The 16410-nt window shown below is 31.9% G+C and overlaps 1 protein-coding gene across 1 annotated transcript in view; it reads right to left on the bottom strand.

Moving 5' to 3' along the window:
- Positions 1 to 16410, bottom strand: part of LOC116349843 (connectin) — a 109679-nt gene that overhangs the window by 79861 nt on the left and 13408 nt on the right. Inside the window, exon 2 of the mRNA XM_031781444.1 lies at positions 2996 to 3005. The gene's annotated coding sequence lies outside the window, so the exon portion shown is untranslated. The remainder of the gene's footprint in view (positions 1 to 2995; positions 3006 to 16410) is intronic.

Below are 16410 nucleotides of genomic sequence, written 5' to 3'. Positions count from 1 at the left end.
CTCTATAAATTAATTAAATTTCACACATCGAAAAAACTGAAAAAAATGTTAGAAAGTGTTGAAATAGAGGAAATTGAAAAAAATATATCAAACAACGCATGTTAAATCAACAATTGATAACAAAAAGCGTGATTAATCGTTCACTTATCGTAAGTCCAGCACAACAACCATTATGTGAATGCAACAAACATACTAACAATAGAAGCAAAGGAAAGAAAAAATAAAAAGAACATCCAATACTGAGCGCGCACAGTTTTCATTGAGTTTTATTAGAATTTAATTTTGTTCTTTTTTTGTTTAGAAGATTCTTGTGGGAACAAACAACATTGTTTTTGTACTTATACAGTATACACATCAATTGTTATTAACCCAAGTCTCAATTTCAATTCTGAATGAGTTGATGGTTTGCATTTCTACATAGAGCATGCTCATACATGCGCACATACATTTCAAACTTAGAAATATAAAAGTATACTAATGCAAAATGATGTGGGCATTTTTTTTAATAACAATAGCTTGGATATTTAATTGCGTTGCCTCTATATATTGTGGAACCGGCTGCTTCATGTTTTGCATTTATGTTCCTTCATTGCTTTAATTTTTCAGTGAACAAAGGAGAATCAATTTCTCATTCGCACGAACAATTTTGAATTTTGAATGAATGGAATTTTGAAACAGAATTCAATTCAAGAGTACATTCGCGTTTTTAATGAACTTGCATAACTTGTTGGAGTATTATTCATTGCTGAAATTTGCAGAACGAAAATCAACGTAAAAATAATATGAAACATCAAAACTCCGAATATGCCCGACTAATTTGCGCGATCATGCTGATAGGAAAATGTATCGTGTCTGTTTCATTCATGCAATAAATTCCAAGACGCCAGAATTTTTGATCAGCTCGAGAAAATGAAAGATGGAAAGCCATTAAATAAACTTTCTTTCTTAAATTCATTAAAACTTCGTTCAACATTTGAATGGGGAAAGTATTTAAGCATGAAGTTGCTTATCTCGTATTTTATATCATGTCGTGTTTGTGGATAATTTGAATTATACATATTTTTTTAAATATCAACATGAAAGTGTAAATTGCAATTCAATGGAATTAATTTAAACTGATTTTCTAGCATGAAATTTTTGTCAAATACAAAAACAAACATTTTTGTCTGCAATATAAATTGAACCAAAGCGAAATTCGCAGTCCAAATTATTTGTAAAATATGTTCAAATGAGATATTTTTCAATAAAAAGTGATTTCAAATGCATAATTTAACACGAGTATTTACATATAATTACTCCTTCTTTCACTTCACTTCACCGAAACCAATAAAGGATTTTCTCACATGGATTGAATAATTAATATACAAATAAATGCATGTAGCATACCATTAAATGGTTAAAGTGATGATACGATTTTCTAACCGTTTTTAATCTTCACTGAACTCACCAGTGCAAATAATTTCTCCGAGAAATTTAATTGATTTGATTAATTAAATTTTCATTGAATTGATGATATTCAGAGGCTAGTCTTGTGGTGTTGAGTTTCGTCAAAGTGACGAGCAATAATAATAATATTTCCAGTTGAGTGATTGAGTGAGTTGTGACTAATTGATAATTAACCATAATTTTCGGAACAACAGCTTCTGTAACTAAATATTTAATTCGAATGAATTGTCAAGGTAACACACCTTAGAAAGAATTTACGCTTCATTGTCAAGCAATTTAAATTATTATCTTCAGCTTCGATAAACCATTCAGATCGTAGACGCACACCCATTTACTAATTTCATTTATAAAAAAGTAAAAAGGGTTCCACATCTTCAAACTGCGTTAAAATGTGAGTGGCAAAAAATTACCGCCATGTATTCCATCTTGTGAAAATCTTTCAACCTCTTTACATATTTCTTACGTTTTTCCTGAAACTCGAACATTGCATTACTGACAATGTATTTGAATGTGTACAGTGTACGACCCATAATACATGAATGGTTATGTAAACCTACAAATTAAGCTTTTGAAAAACTATTCATGCTGAAATCTCAAATACTTAAAATGGGTCATTTTCTTGGACCAACTTTAAACTTCCTTCTTTGATGCTTTCAAATTTTACGGTTTTACATTCAACCATGCAATATTTGTTTTTCAATTTGAATTCAATCCATTCATTTGGCCGCCGGCTCAAACATACATTCGAATATAAATCGCACTCACATACAACTAACACAACCATCTTAAAAGACCAAATCTGCAGTTCTTCACTCTTTTCTAGCTTTTGTTCCATTGATTCATCTGTTCCTCTCTGTTGGCTGTTTCCGTTTTCTTATTTCACCTCACTCTTTGCTATCTCGATGCATTGCCTTCTTCCTGTATAGTGTAAGCTCTTCTTTTTTTGTCCTTTTTTCAACTATCCGTTTCGTACAAACGATTATTTTATATTTTCAACTCCATTCTATTCTATTTTAGATTTTTTTCGCTCTCTATCTTTCACAATTCAGCTTTCTTCATTGAACTTAAGTTTGCAATGCAAAAACTGGGAAGGAATCAATGGAGGCGATTTGGATGTTTGGTAGGGAGCATCAACAAGGCAAGCAGCAAAAATGTTTTTTATTGACGTCGAACTTTATACTTTCTCACTATCTCTTTTGCAAAGTTGAACGCAAAAAGGGAAAAAAAGAAGTTCATCGTTTATACTTAGTTCGATGAGAAAAGTGGTTCCTGCTATGAACGAATAGATAGATATCAATATAGCTAGCTATATAGGAAAAAAGCAGTAAAGTCAAAGACAACGAATGAATGAAATAAAGTGAAAAACGAAGATAACGAAAAAATGGCAAAACTTACACGCAAGAATCAATGCACCATCATATATGAACGATAGAATAATGTATAGCAAAATGGACGAAAAAACATGAAGACAGCCAATATAAGCAAGAAAATCTTGATGAATTTATATGTGCGGAATTCCTTTACAGGGCGATGAACTAGAGCTACTTACATTCAATTATCTGTAAAGAAAAGAGAAAAAAATCATTACTACTTATTTTTTAGACTATTAGGAAAATAACTTCTAAATTAGAAATTGTCTACTCATTTTGCTTGCAAGAAATTGAGCACCCTGTGTCGAACACCATGATGCTTTATCATCCTTTTTGAATGGAAGTACTACGTAGTTGCATTGAGTCTTATTGAAAAATGGTCGATAATATGTTTTTATTGTTATTGTGTGAATCGAAATATATGCACTCTTATGGATTTCAGACCGATAAGGATTCTCAACATCTATTTTTATCTCTCGTTCTTCTTCTTCGCTCTGATTCAAACAAATAAATGGACGGGATATAGAAAACAAGCATTGCCTTTTTTCGGATGTGTGTGTGTAGAGAAATGAAAGAGCAAAGCCAAATAAAATGAAATGAAAACCACTAGATATTGAAATGAATTGAATATAAATTTACATATTTTTCTTGAAAATATAAATGTATATGATGTTTTTGTATTGTGTTCATTGGTTACTATGCATTTGCGAGTTATTTTGACTGAATGCGCATTTTTATTTTCATACATTACTTCGTTTGAACTGACATCATTTGCTTTCTGCAGTTTCTGCATCATTTCTATTTGATAATCTTCGGACAATCAGAATGGAAAAATGCCATTCAATTTGAGATGAACTCAATGGAGCTAATACATTATTACATTTTTATTCGTTATCGACTTGAATATGAATGATCACACAAATGACCTTTTGAAGATAAACGTGTGATGGTTAATTTATAGAAGCCAAAAGCTTGTCAAACATCAAAAAGTCAATTTTATTTCAATCGATAACACTTCAATGTCTGTAATAAGCATTTTTTGAAGTTCTATTCAGCAAAATTAAAAATGTGGTTGTACATTGTTCAATGTACTTTAAATTGGTTAGAATATTCGTGAGCTCGAGAATGAAGCCATAAGAAAACCATAGATTTATTGCCCAAAACCAAGCGTTCAGAAAGACATACATTTATGCGAGCAATTGAATGATGCTTGCATCATTTGATGCGCATCGCTAGTGCTTTCGTTGTGCGTTCGGAGCACTTCGTGCGCTGCCGAAGATCCGAATGTATGGCGACAGCACAATCGATGCGCATCAAATGATGCAAGCATCATTCAATTGCTCGCATAAATGTATGTCTTTCTGGACGCTTGCCCAAAACGATAAAAAATAAAATTCACATATAGTTGGCGCTGCATTCTATGCAAACTTGTTTTCCGTTGCAACTGACTAAGTGGAAAGTATTTGCTTATTACATAGAATGTGGCGCCAACTATATGTGAATTTTATTTTTTATCATTTTAGGCAGTAATCTTATCGCTTCTTTTTTGAGCTCATATATATATTCTCTTTATGTAAAAACTTTGTCAGCAATGCGCTATTGAAGTCCTAAAGCATATGAGATTAATTTGTAGATTTTTTTTGTTATAGGATCATTCAACGCATTGATGATATATTATACATATTGTACATTCTTAAAATCGAATGCTTTTGTTTATACAAACTCAGTGTGGCAAAATAGACACGTCTGGTTCTTCGATTATAAAGTCATTTTTCGTCACTGGAACAAGCTATTATTATTTTACGGTGAAATAGAACGTATTTTTTTTTCTTTGACATGATGTTGGTAAGCAACGTTACATATGGCATATTATGAGTCATTGATGTGTGGTTTCGATCACAATTTGAACATCGTCGTACCATTTTTTGCCCTGCTTTATTCAAACAAGCATCTGATTAATTAATGAATATTTTCAATCTCGAAGCGAGTGTGTTCCAACAAATTCATTCACTCGTTTTCATGTAACAGCATCGAAAGAAAAAAGACAAATTAGCCGAATAATGTGAAAATGAAATTCAGCGTATCTGTTGTTCTTGCTCTGTCTCTCTCTAGTATACACGCTCATCGATATGAAAAATAATGACTTGAAGTAATTTGATACATGTTTTGTCTGCATTTTTTACGTCAATTTGCATGCAGTGGCTGTGGTTGTGATAGCAAGCCCCAAACACGAACATTTGTTTGTTGCTCCATCTACTGTCATTTACTCGAAATTCACATCAATACACACCTTGCAACTGAGTTTAGCACGCATAGAGACGGGGTTAGTGTATTTCTATGAATTGGTGCGAATAATTTCACAATTGTTTGAAATACAGCTACTCAGTGCTACCCATTATCATTGTTGTAGTTCTTCGCTATTAGCGAATCGCTAACCATTTATGGCGGCGCCACTGATGAAATAAAAAAACTTTTCACATTCTCATACATTATAAAAGTGGAGGAATAACCGGTACTATAATAGATTTCATTTGGCTTTGATGCAATTAATACCGATTAAAGTCATGATAATAGTAATAATAATAATAATATTCCATCTTTTGTACTCTTTCGACTTAAGATGTTTTTTCAAACGTTAAGAAATTCATTAAAGTCACGCATAAACTCGAAGTAACCGCTAACACTTGTTAGTAGCATGTAGTCAATTGACTGAAACCACAAAGGAAAAGTCTCGTAACTTAATCTATCGAATCATTCAATTTGAATGTAATTGATTGACTAAAAGCTGAGACGATTATGGATAAATTATATTTCATGTAAATTAATGGATGGAAATTTGCGATTAGAACTAGTATCGTATATTCCCCATACAAATTAATTTTATCGATTCTACGAATACGACATCTGTTGAAAAAGATACCGATTTTTGTTATTACTGTTGCTTTGACACAGGTCAAGCGAACTATACTATACGGCTATGGCTGTATTACTGACGAACAAAAGAACACACAGACTCCGATCCTGTGTATGAGCTGTAATAAAACACGAGCTATTATGATACGAGCTGTATTAAAACACCAGTAGTAACAGAAATCGGCGAGTTTTTTAGTAGATGTCGTATTGGTGGAATCGATAAAGAAAAATCTAGGATATAAGCGCTCATTGGAAATTTGTTCGTCTTGAATTGAAATTGACATTTGGGTATGACAGTCGATTCATTGACTTTACAAACTTATTTCAACAACGTACAGTTCTAATTCAATATGAGCTTCTTCATAACGTTTGTTACTTCTTTGATATTGGCATCACTTTTATTGCCAATTATTCAAAGATAAAGTGTTTTCATAAAAATAGAGTGGGTATTGAATTATAAAAGGACGTATCAAGATATTCAAATCTAAATTAAATCCAAGAGATTTTTTGTAGATTTAAATTAATAAAATTTATGGAATCATAACAAAACATAAACATCATAGCTTTAACTTTCATATGAAATTTCAAATTATTGGATACGAAGGCGGGTTTGGGTAATACGTAGCAACTTGTGGTCATTACATTTTCTTCGATTTGAATAGATTGAAAAATCTCTTTAAATCGTCTGGTTAAAAAAAAACAAATTTCCATTTGAAACAGATGAATGAAGCGAGTATTTTTTATTTGTATTTTTGCTAGACTGAGCATGAGGAAATTGGAGTTGAATGAAAAATGAAAACATTTAACCATTGTAGACGGATAGAATGAAAAAGTTACATAATTCACACAGCTGACAATTATTTTGCACTGTCGCATTTTTACAATAAGGCAAATTTTCCGCAACAACAATATACAAATTTAATATGCGATGGGAATGCGTGAAATAGCAATACAATGGAAATTGCTCTTCGTTGTTTGAATGTCTGTTTTAAAAATTTTGTCAAATTGGATATATGTCGCATGGTGAGAAGCTTTACAATCAAGCGAGGCGTTTTATTTTACGTTTTTTCGTTTCTCTCCCTCTCTGTATATCTCTGCTGAACGCAATACAGCTCGTATAATATTTGTTTTGTTTAGCAGCGAAAATTTCATTTCAGCTGAAACCGCGAATAGATTTTACTATACAAACTGTGTATTGATTATTTTCTTCTTTCAATTGATTCAGTTGCGTGATTTTTGTTTTTTATTTTCATTGACATTCTGAATGGATTTAATTTGGCGCGCATCTATTTGTGTTTCTAAATGAAATTGTTCAAATAAACGCATCAAAACGATTTCGAGGAAGCAACGTAATCTAATGAGATAGATAAAAGAGAGAAAATGCGAAAGAGGAAGTTGATTGAAATGATTTTGTCCATTGAATGTTTCATTACACATTTCCCAAAGTCTGTGCTTGACAAAGACTCATTTCTTTTGTATATGCTTTTGCGCTTAACATTCAGCCAAAAAACTTGACTGAAACACTGTTATGAAAATATCGATTAATGAAAACGGTTAAAATTGCGCTATGACATCTACCGAATGAAGTTGAAAATGGCGAAAATAGATTGTATTGAATCAGTTACTTCGTTATATTGGCTGTTACTCAAAAGCCGCACATTCAAATTCATTTGGATTCCGATTGGATGTTTTCATATTTCACGTTATTTGCGTCAAGCAGAGTCATATCGTACTATCAGTATTTCTACTGTGAAAAGTGTTGTTGTAGTTTGAATTTGCTTGCTCCGCATGAAACTGAAAAATTCGAATTGCAACTGGCCACACGATATTTATTGGGCATTTCGTGCATAGAATTCGATACAAACAAACCACTAAACACATTCAATGTAAAGTATGCGTACCATTCAAATGGTAAATATCGATACGATACATTCAATGCGCTTAACATAGACAAGTGAAAAGAACGTGGCAAGCGTCGCATTTTCGGGTAAATAAAATATTTCATTGAATTTTCCATGCAGAAAATGAAAAATGGGGTCAGTTTTAGAACCAAAAAAACCAAGAATAAAATATATCAAACTGATTGTGATCCTTTTGAAAAAGCATATGAGAATGGTAAACATATGTTGATTCTTTCAAAAATTCTATCTCTTGTTTTGTAGCAACCGATGTTGTTTGATTCAACATGTTTTTTTTGCGAAAGGAGAATTTATGTGAAAAAAATTTCTTTTTCGTATCCTTGATCATGAAAGCATGTCACAGAAGACAAAAAAAAGCAGCCACATACTATTGTACAAAGTTGAAAAAGGTTGAAAATTCGATTGAAATATACAATTCGACATTCAAACCTTAGCTTTACACAATTTATAAGATATGTTTTTCTTTTTTTTAATATGTATATACCAGGGTTTTTCATAGATACGTATCTATCTATATCTATAAAAGATATCGTAGATAGCTAAAATCTAATATCTATCTAACTGCTATATTAATAATTTAGATACACCTCATATCTATCTATCTTTACCAAAAAAAAATATCATTAGAAAAGAGATAGATATATACAAATATTTCAATTTTTGGCTCAAAAACGAATATTTTGTATGAGAGATACCCTTAATTTTGGTTGAAATTTCTCTAAACCCTCCGCAAAGTTTCAAGCCATTAAGATAGCATACAGACATGGCTACCATACAAAAATCAACATTTTTTGTGACTTTAGTTATGAAAAGTGTTTCAATAATAATTTTTATGGCAAATTAACGTCAGACATATTTGTTATAGTGTTTTTTCAATCAATCCAAATTGATATTCACGCCACAAAGAAATCGACAACGAATTTTATCAACGAATTTCGAGCGCATTTTACTTTTAAAACACAATCGTAAAATATTTTAAAAATAGAACGACGAAAGGAAACAGAATATTTTGGTTTTTTATTTGTAGTTAATCGTCGCGAAAAATATCTAAAAATAATAGATAGATTTAAGAAAAGATAGATATTCAAGATATCTTATCTTTATCTTATCTTTTTAATTTTTTGAAATACTGAAAATCTTTATCTTATCTAGATACAAATTTCGTATCTATGAAAAACCCTGGTATATACATATGTATAAATACTGAACCGCTTGTATCCAGTACATTTGTTGAATAGCACAGATTTCTGCGAACAAGACAAGTGTAGCTTTTTTCTCAGTTACGTCTAGCAATAAGAATTTAGGAAGGCAGCGGGAAATGATTAAATAGAAATATGAAAATCCGAATTTTCACTCTTGAAACTTAATTCAGTTCACACACACTCGAATAGCTAAGGAAAAAACTATTCGAAACGGACGAAAAATAAGGCCATAAATCATGGATGGATGAGTGTATGCATATGGTCGTGATATTGTGGTTGTTGCATAACATTGTCGTTTGGACTAAAACCATATGTCATGAAATAGCAATTTTCTCTATGGGACAAAAGCAACGGCAAACAAAAAACTGTGAACCTTTTTAATAATTCGACTTTAGTTTTTGGTTTAGCATATACCAATGAAACAGGGATTCCTTTCAAAAATCGACCCAATCATGCTTACGATATCTTTTTTTTTTTTGAGAATTGTTCAATAGTATTTTATTTTGCTCAGCAGGCGCAATACACTTTTTTAAAACTATTCTTTGGTTGTATGTGTATAAAAAAGCGTTTTAAAAACGTTATTTTTTTGTCCAAGAATCTGCTCTTTGTTATTATCTGGATTTTATCTCTTTCCATTTCATCGAATGACAATGAAGTGCAAAGAATTGTACCCAATGCACTAGAACATGAAACGTATGTTTGATCTGCATCTGCATTCGATTCGGAATCTTTGAAAAATGTAAAAGCAGCATTTATTAGATGCATCACTGCGACCGCATACCGACTGACGTGCGCTATCATCTGTTATTTGTGTTGTGTTTTGGTTTCTCTCGTTTTTCTATTCCTGCATTATAGTTTGGAATTTGAAATTCACAGTGACACACAACCGTACACATAGTAAAGAAAGCGAGAGAATGAAAGGGAGATAGACAGAAAGAGAAAGCCAAACGCTAAACATTTTGAACATGAATTGGGTTATCAGCAATAGTTGAAATTCTCACATTTCATTCTCTGGGGTAACATTTTTTGAGTGGCATCATTGTATTTTCTGCACATCTCAAAGCTCTTTGCAAACACATAGCTGAACACTCGACCACACTATTACCACTGGAACTACTGTTATAACAACCAGCACTGTTACCGTTTGCTCATTGGGGGCATTTTTATTTCGAGCGCTAAAAATTTTATTTGTTGTTGTGTTGCAACGATTGAAAATGCCATTTCGTCGAAATTATGCAAACAAAACTGTCTGAAAAACGATGTTCGTTCTGGTGATACAATAACAAAAAATACATAGTTTAAATCACAATAGAAACCCGAGAGGAAAATACTATGTGAAAAAAGTGTATGTGTCGTACGGGGAGAAACCAATGTTCGTGGCACTCATTAATGTTGTCAAAAGTACACGAGAGAGATAAAATAACAAACAATGAAAATAGCCAAATATTTTCGATTATTTCCAAATGAATGTTATTTTACGTCAATGCTCAGAATGGAGTTTATTTGGAAGCATTCGATTGAATCCTCGGAATCGAATTTAAATAACATTCAAAACAGAAACAGAAAAAAATTAAAATGCACAAAGCGTAGAATTGCACTCGTATTGATTTTGTAATGGCAATTAAACGATAACAAATGAATTTTAAAAAAATAGGTCAATGTACAACTCTACTATCGCACTCAGAAATTCCAAGAGTAAATTCAAAATGTATGTTTTTAATAGGTGGCAAGCCCTTCAATGGCATTTCCAAAAACTACTATAATAAAGCTTTTACGATCTGGATCTGATTACGGGCACAAAATATAATGTTTGGACTAAATGTTTATTTTCCGAAGAGAAGAAAATATAGCATTTTTACTCTCAGGTAACATGAGAATACAATTATAATCAAAGATTAAACGTGTTTAATGAATGAACGAATACCTATTATTGATAGTAAGAATTAATTTGAGCTATGGAATGTTAAAGGGAATGTAAAAATCTACAATATTCAATCTATCGTCCAGAGCAGATGTGGAAAAAGTACGATGAAAATTAATTTCGTCGTTTCAATACTTTACTAACATTACATAAACATTACTATGTTTCTAAAAAATACAAAACAATATTTTTCTTGCATTGTATCCATACTGACGATTTAGAATTGACTTTTTTCAATAACTTTGGACACGAAAGAAATTCATCACGCAAAATTTATTTTTATATCCTGGTGAAATCAGCAATCGTTTTTTTTACTTTCTTACTTTCGACAAAGAAACTAAAATATCAAAGACAAGCGTATCTTTTGACTGAATTCTTACTTTTTTATTTATCAAGTTAAAAAAGTATTATATATTAAATATATTTAATGGTAAGTGTTTTTTGCTTCATGTTGATGTCTCAATTTTGTTAAATTTGGAAATGCAACTTTAAGTTGTTTCCTATAAATTTTACATTAAGTTTTATCTTTGAAACATTTTCCAGCGTTATTTTTAGTATAAACTCTTACGTGCGATACTTTGATTCATATCCAATTTAAATAGAAAAATCTTTGGGATAAAATATCGAAAAACGAAATACAGTATACAACAAAAAACTATTTCATACACGAAGCGTTATATATACGTTGAAACATTTCTATCGTGAGTGAAGTTGCATGTGCATTTCATTTAAGGTTCATGTAAATAAAAGCAGGTGTGCAAAGTGTATGCTCAAAATCTCAAAACCAAAATATGAAAAGTTTTTACTTTGATTTCCATCGCAAATTCCCACAGCATCTAAATAAGTAACAAGACTGCGATTAGTGTCTGTTCATGATGTGGATTATTATTATTGTGGAATATAAATTAGAAGTATCACATAAAGTCTTTCGTCAATGAAAGTTTCCATGAATAATTGAAATTACGGCGAACAACATTATACTCAAAACATGACCGCATTAGCATGTAGAATTTAGCATTTGGATTTTTGGTGTTCGTGCATGCGTTTGTTCGTATGCCTGTTTAGTGGCAGTGTATATGTGTGTTGTATATGAACTCAAACTTCAACATAAGTCATGTTGATTCCCATCGTGAAAGTTTATTACTTGGTTTATTATTATTTATGTTCGATTGCCGCATGAGCGCATTTTGTTCTCGTGGTAAATAATACGTAGCAATAGATTTTAAAATGTTTCGACAAACAAAATTCGAGTTTAAATGAAAAGAACGAACACACGTAGGCGTTAGGCAGATGCACGTCAAGTATGGTAGTATGGAGTTTTTAGCAGTTTGATTGAGCGGCTTTACACGCCCTCTCCGGAAATTTGATGTTTGCTACAATTTGCCATGAATTTTTCGTCTGACATTTCAAATAGTACGAGTATTTTTTTCGTCTTTTCATCGAACCGAGTGTATTAAGTATTAGAATAGAGAATCAAATTGAATGAGAATTGAAATGGAAATGTGCCATCATCACGCATAACAGACGAACGCTTAGACGAATCGATTATTTGACACTTCTGTGTGTAAATTATTCAAATGAATATAATAACGTTTCATTTCGGTCGTATACACATTTTGCGCACAATTGAATTTTGGCTACAGAACTTTATCGGTATCAACGACATTTCCAGCATTTTGTATTGTATATATACAACGATAAATGAATTTGGCAGTTTTCGGCAATTTTAGGCATTCGGAAATATATTCAACTCGCCCTTTTTGGAAAATACTTTTTCATGGTTCGTAATTTTCAAAGTTTCTGTGTCGTTTTGTATAGCAGAGAGGACGACGCACTTGTCATCAACAAATGCTCTAAATATTAGACATATTTGCATCGAAAAAAAATCATTTTTCGCTGAATCAACTTTATCGGAAATGAAAATCAGGAATTTAAACATAAATGAAGAAATGGCATTAAGCTACATTGCATGTTTATATTAAGTTCATATGTAACTTTTTGACTTTTTGGATGTGAAATTGAAAATTTCTATATTGAAAAATCGTATAATCCCATCAATAGTATGCAACTTATTTAACACAAGAAAATTTTCTTTGATCAAGTAAAATCAAACGCAAGAAATTCTAACAACACTCCGATCATAGGAAGTGAATCCGAGTGAATCAATCAACGGAAAAAGTTCAAAAACATGCACAGTTCTAAGATCAGCGTTTAAAATTTATCGAATTGTAAATGGAACAACAAATAGACATCAATTCCCAGGATAACGGTTCTTTGGGATGCTCTCTGGAGCCGTCAATCTGTATAAGATGTATGGTTTTTTTCAATAAATTTTTCCGACATGGTTCTTCTTTTTTATTATTATCATAGCTCATTGCCAGCATTTACTCTATTTACTGAGAAAGGAAAAAAAAAACAAAGTCATTTTTTATTTCCACATAACCGCATTTCTTTGCCTTTTTGTTTTCGTTTGTGTTTCTCATCCATTTACTTCAATTGTTCACTCTTTTCTTTGCTCGTCTTTTCTTTGTTTGAATAAAATAAATATTTGAAATGATTTTCATTTTTATGGGCATAACAAACGCGAACGGATACTCTTTTCTGTTGCGGTTCGAAACTTGTATTTTTTCGGGAACAAACAAAACAATTTTTTTTGTTCATCGTATAATATATTCATTGTAATAAATATCTTGTGTTGTTACCGGCCATACCGTTGCAGCATGTGTGTGAGTGTATGCTCCCTTTGGATTGTGTGCCAGTGCGATTGAAGTGTATATTTTATGTGCACACATTTGGAATTCATATAAAAAGCTTTTTATTGCTACTATTATCTTATTTTAAGGCTTAAAAATGAATTTAAACGTTCATATTATCGACCAAAGCATTCCTAGTTCAAAGGTGGAAAATGTGCGTTGTGCATTCCATTCAATGCGACGTAGTTATTTGGTAGTTGATATAGACTATTTTCGTTCGTATGGGTTCCACGTGATTGTATTAATACATGATGAAGCGTCATCCGCATTTCTTTCTTTGTGTTCGTTTTCCCTTTACTTGACTATCACCATCCGCTTCTGTGCACTATTTAAAATTTAATGCAAAGAAAATATTATACTTGTCGACAACGACGACGGTGAACCATCCTCATTACGTTCATATTAGTACCTTACAAGTGCTTATATAGTATTCATTGGTTTTTATAGTGCTTCTCGGTAAAAAGAAAAGATGCATGTGTGTGAGAAAGGGGAGGATATGGGCTACATTGCAATATGTCACAGCTATTCTAATGGTGCGTCGTTATAACGTGCGTGCGTATGAGCACACAAGTGAGTCATATGTTTTGCATATGATTTCGTTGCAACTTGTCGTCCCTGGGCATCTATATTGCGAGTCGATGTCATTTTCAAACCCACTCTCTCCACTCTCCAGGTGCGTTCTTTCACATAAAGACGCTATTTTATGCGAATAATTATTGTCGCATTGCGTGATGCAAGTGAGAAGACATATTTCTCCAAATGATGGCTTTTTTCGCTCAAAGTGTGATAGACAAACAAATACACACATTCTCAAAAAAAAAAAAAAAAAAAAGTGAAATAGCGGGAAAAGTGAAAAAGCACAGAAAAACCCATTGACATTTACGCCGTTAAAGTAAGGTAAAAGGCGAAGAATTTGACGATATTAAAGAATAAAAAATACGTGAAACGCCAATCAGGTAACATATAAAAACTGATGAATGGATGTTTGTATATGTAATGGAAGTTATTCCGGCAAGCGAATAAAAATGCGACAGAAAAAGAGCAAGCATGATTCATAATTGGAAAAGGCAAGCTCTTGTGTTCACTCCTCTTCTCTATATCTTTTTCGTCTCGGTATGATGTTCTGTCGCCAAATACTCATCTTGCATGCAACAAAAGCCGTTTAACGCATATATTTTTTTTCTCTTTCTTCCCCTTTTACTTCTTTTATTCAATTTTCGTTTGAATTGTTTTCACAATTCAAATTTTCATTTTTGCTGCTTTAGCTGTGGCTGTTTCCAAAGAAACGACTCTCGAATTATCGTTGTATTCTTCTTTTTTTATTATCATTGCCTTCTTTGTTATCATCAAGCAGTATGATGGGGTCTTTGTGTTTTCCCAACTGACAATTTCCACACAAAAATCACACCGACAAAAGATTCGAATTGTTTTCAACGTTCTTTGCGCTTTCAACGCTTTTCTTTTTGTATGTTGACTATTATTCGGTCTGATCTCTGAAGGTTTGGTAAGTTTTTTACTTCACTGAATAGACTTGAAGCATAACAATTCATTTGCTATATATTTCTCCTCTTATCTCAATGCGATGTGTATTTGATGATTTGTTTTTTTTTTTTATTTCTCTCATTTTACTGTGAGAGCGATCTCGCGCTTTGCTTCATTTTGCTCGCACATTTTTCGGTGTAAAACAGGATGAAAAATCTCAACCACGTCAAATAAAAACCACAGCGTAAATTAGCATGTGATATTTTTGTGTGTGTACTAGTGTGTATTTGTTTTCGTATGTGTTGTGAAACACAAACTCAAATTGGACGAATTTGATAATTGCAAAATATACGAAAAGGAAGCTTTATTTGATTGTATGCTTGTTTCATATTCAGAATAGTATAATAACGATAGAACAACGGCCTTTTGTTTGGTAGATGCTTACAATCCGAAATGATGTTTGTGGCGATTGTGTGGAAACGTTCCCGCGTAGTTCTAATGAATTTCATCATTGCTCAACACAAAGTTAAAAGCATAAAACCTACACGAACAAAACTGAACATTTAGTATGGTTTTTTATTGCATGAAAAATGTAAGCAAAATTGTTTTGATTCCATTTCATGGAATTTAATAATAAATTTTTTGTTGTTTGTTCGACCAATACAATTTGAGCAAAGTTGTAGGGCCTCAAACACTTTTAATATGATACTCAACAAGATATTTGGGCTTTGAATGGAATTAAGCCACCTAAATGTTTTTTTTATATCAGCATATGAATAATTTTCAATTTTCACAATTGTTTTTTAGTTTGAGTGGCTACATTTTTGCGTATTTTAAATTGCATTATGCCAAATAGTTTTGACCGTCGTCAAATATTTTGTCTGTTTGTCGATCAATACTATTTTTTCTCGGTTTTTACTGGCTACCATCATCGAATACATGTATTAGAATGTAGTTTTTATTTAATTAAATTGCATTTAATAATTCAAAATACATTTTTAAAATGGAAAAACTCAAACATTAGAGATTTTATAACATTATTTTTACGTTTTAACTCTATTTTATTTGTCGGTTTTAAACCGCAAAGGAAATTCAGTCTTTTTTATCGGTTCACAAAATGAAAATGGAATTTATTTGTATAGTTAGCGTGCTAAATGTTTGCTGCCTCGAAAAAGTACATTGTAAAAAATCACATGGCATACTGTTAATAATCACAAAAAATATAGCACTCTGTGATGTAATAAAGGAGAGATTTGAATCAACTTAAATTTGCGATTATGCTAGCAAGATGGTTGTTGGCAAGCACGCATTTTCTCTGTAAATTCAAAACAATTTATTTTTTGTGCGGTTGCTTAGATCGTTCTCTCCAAAATCATCCTTCGTTCCAAACCCAAAAATGAGAAA

This window comes from Contarinia nasturtii, unplaced genomic scaffold, assembly GCF_009176525.2.
Source record: "Contarinia nasturtii isolate CC-2019 unplaced genomic scaffold, AAFC_CNas_1.1 Cnas_scaffold_3175, whole genome shotgun sequence".
Taxonomy (NCBI): Eukaryota; Metazoa; Arthropoda; class Insecta; order Diptera; family Cecidomyiidae; genus Contarinia; species Contarinia nasturtii.
The sequence above is the reverse complement of the archived record's forward strand: the minus strand, read 5'-3'. Positions and strand labels throughout refer to the sequence as shown.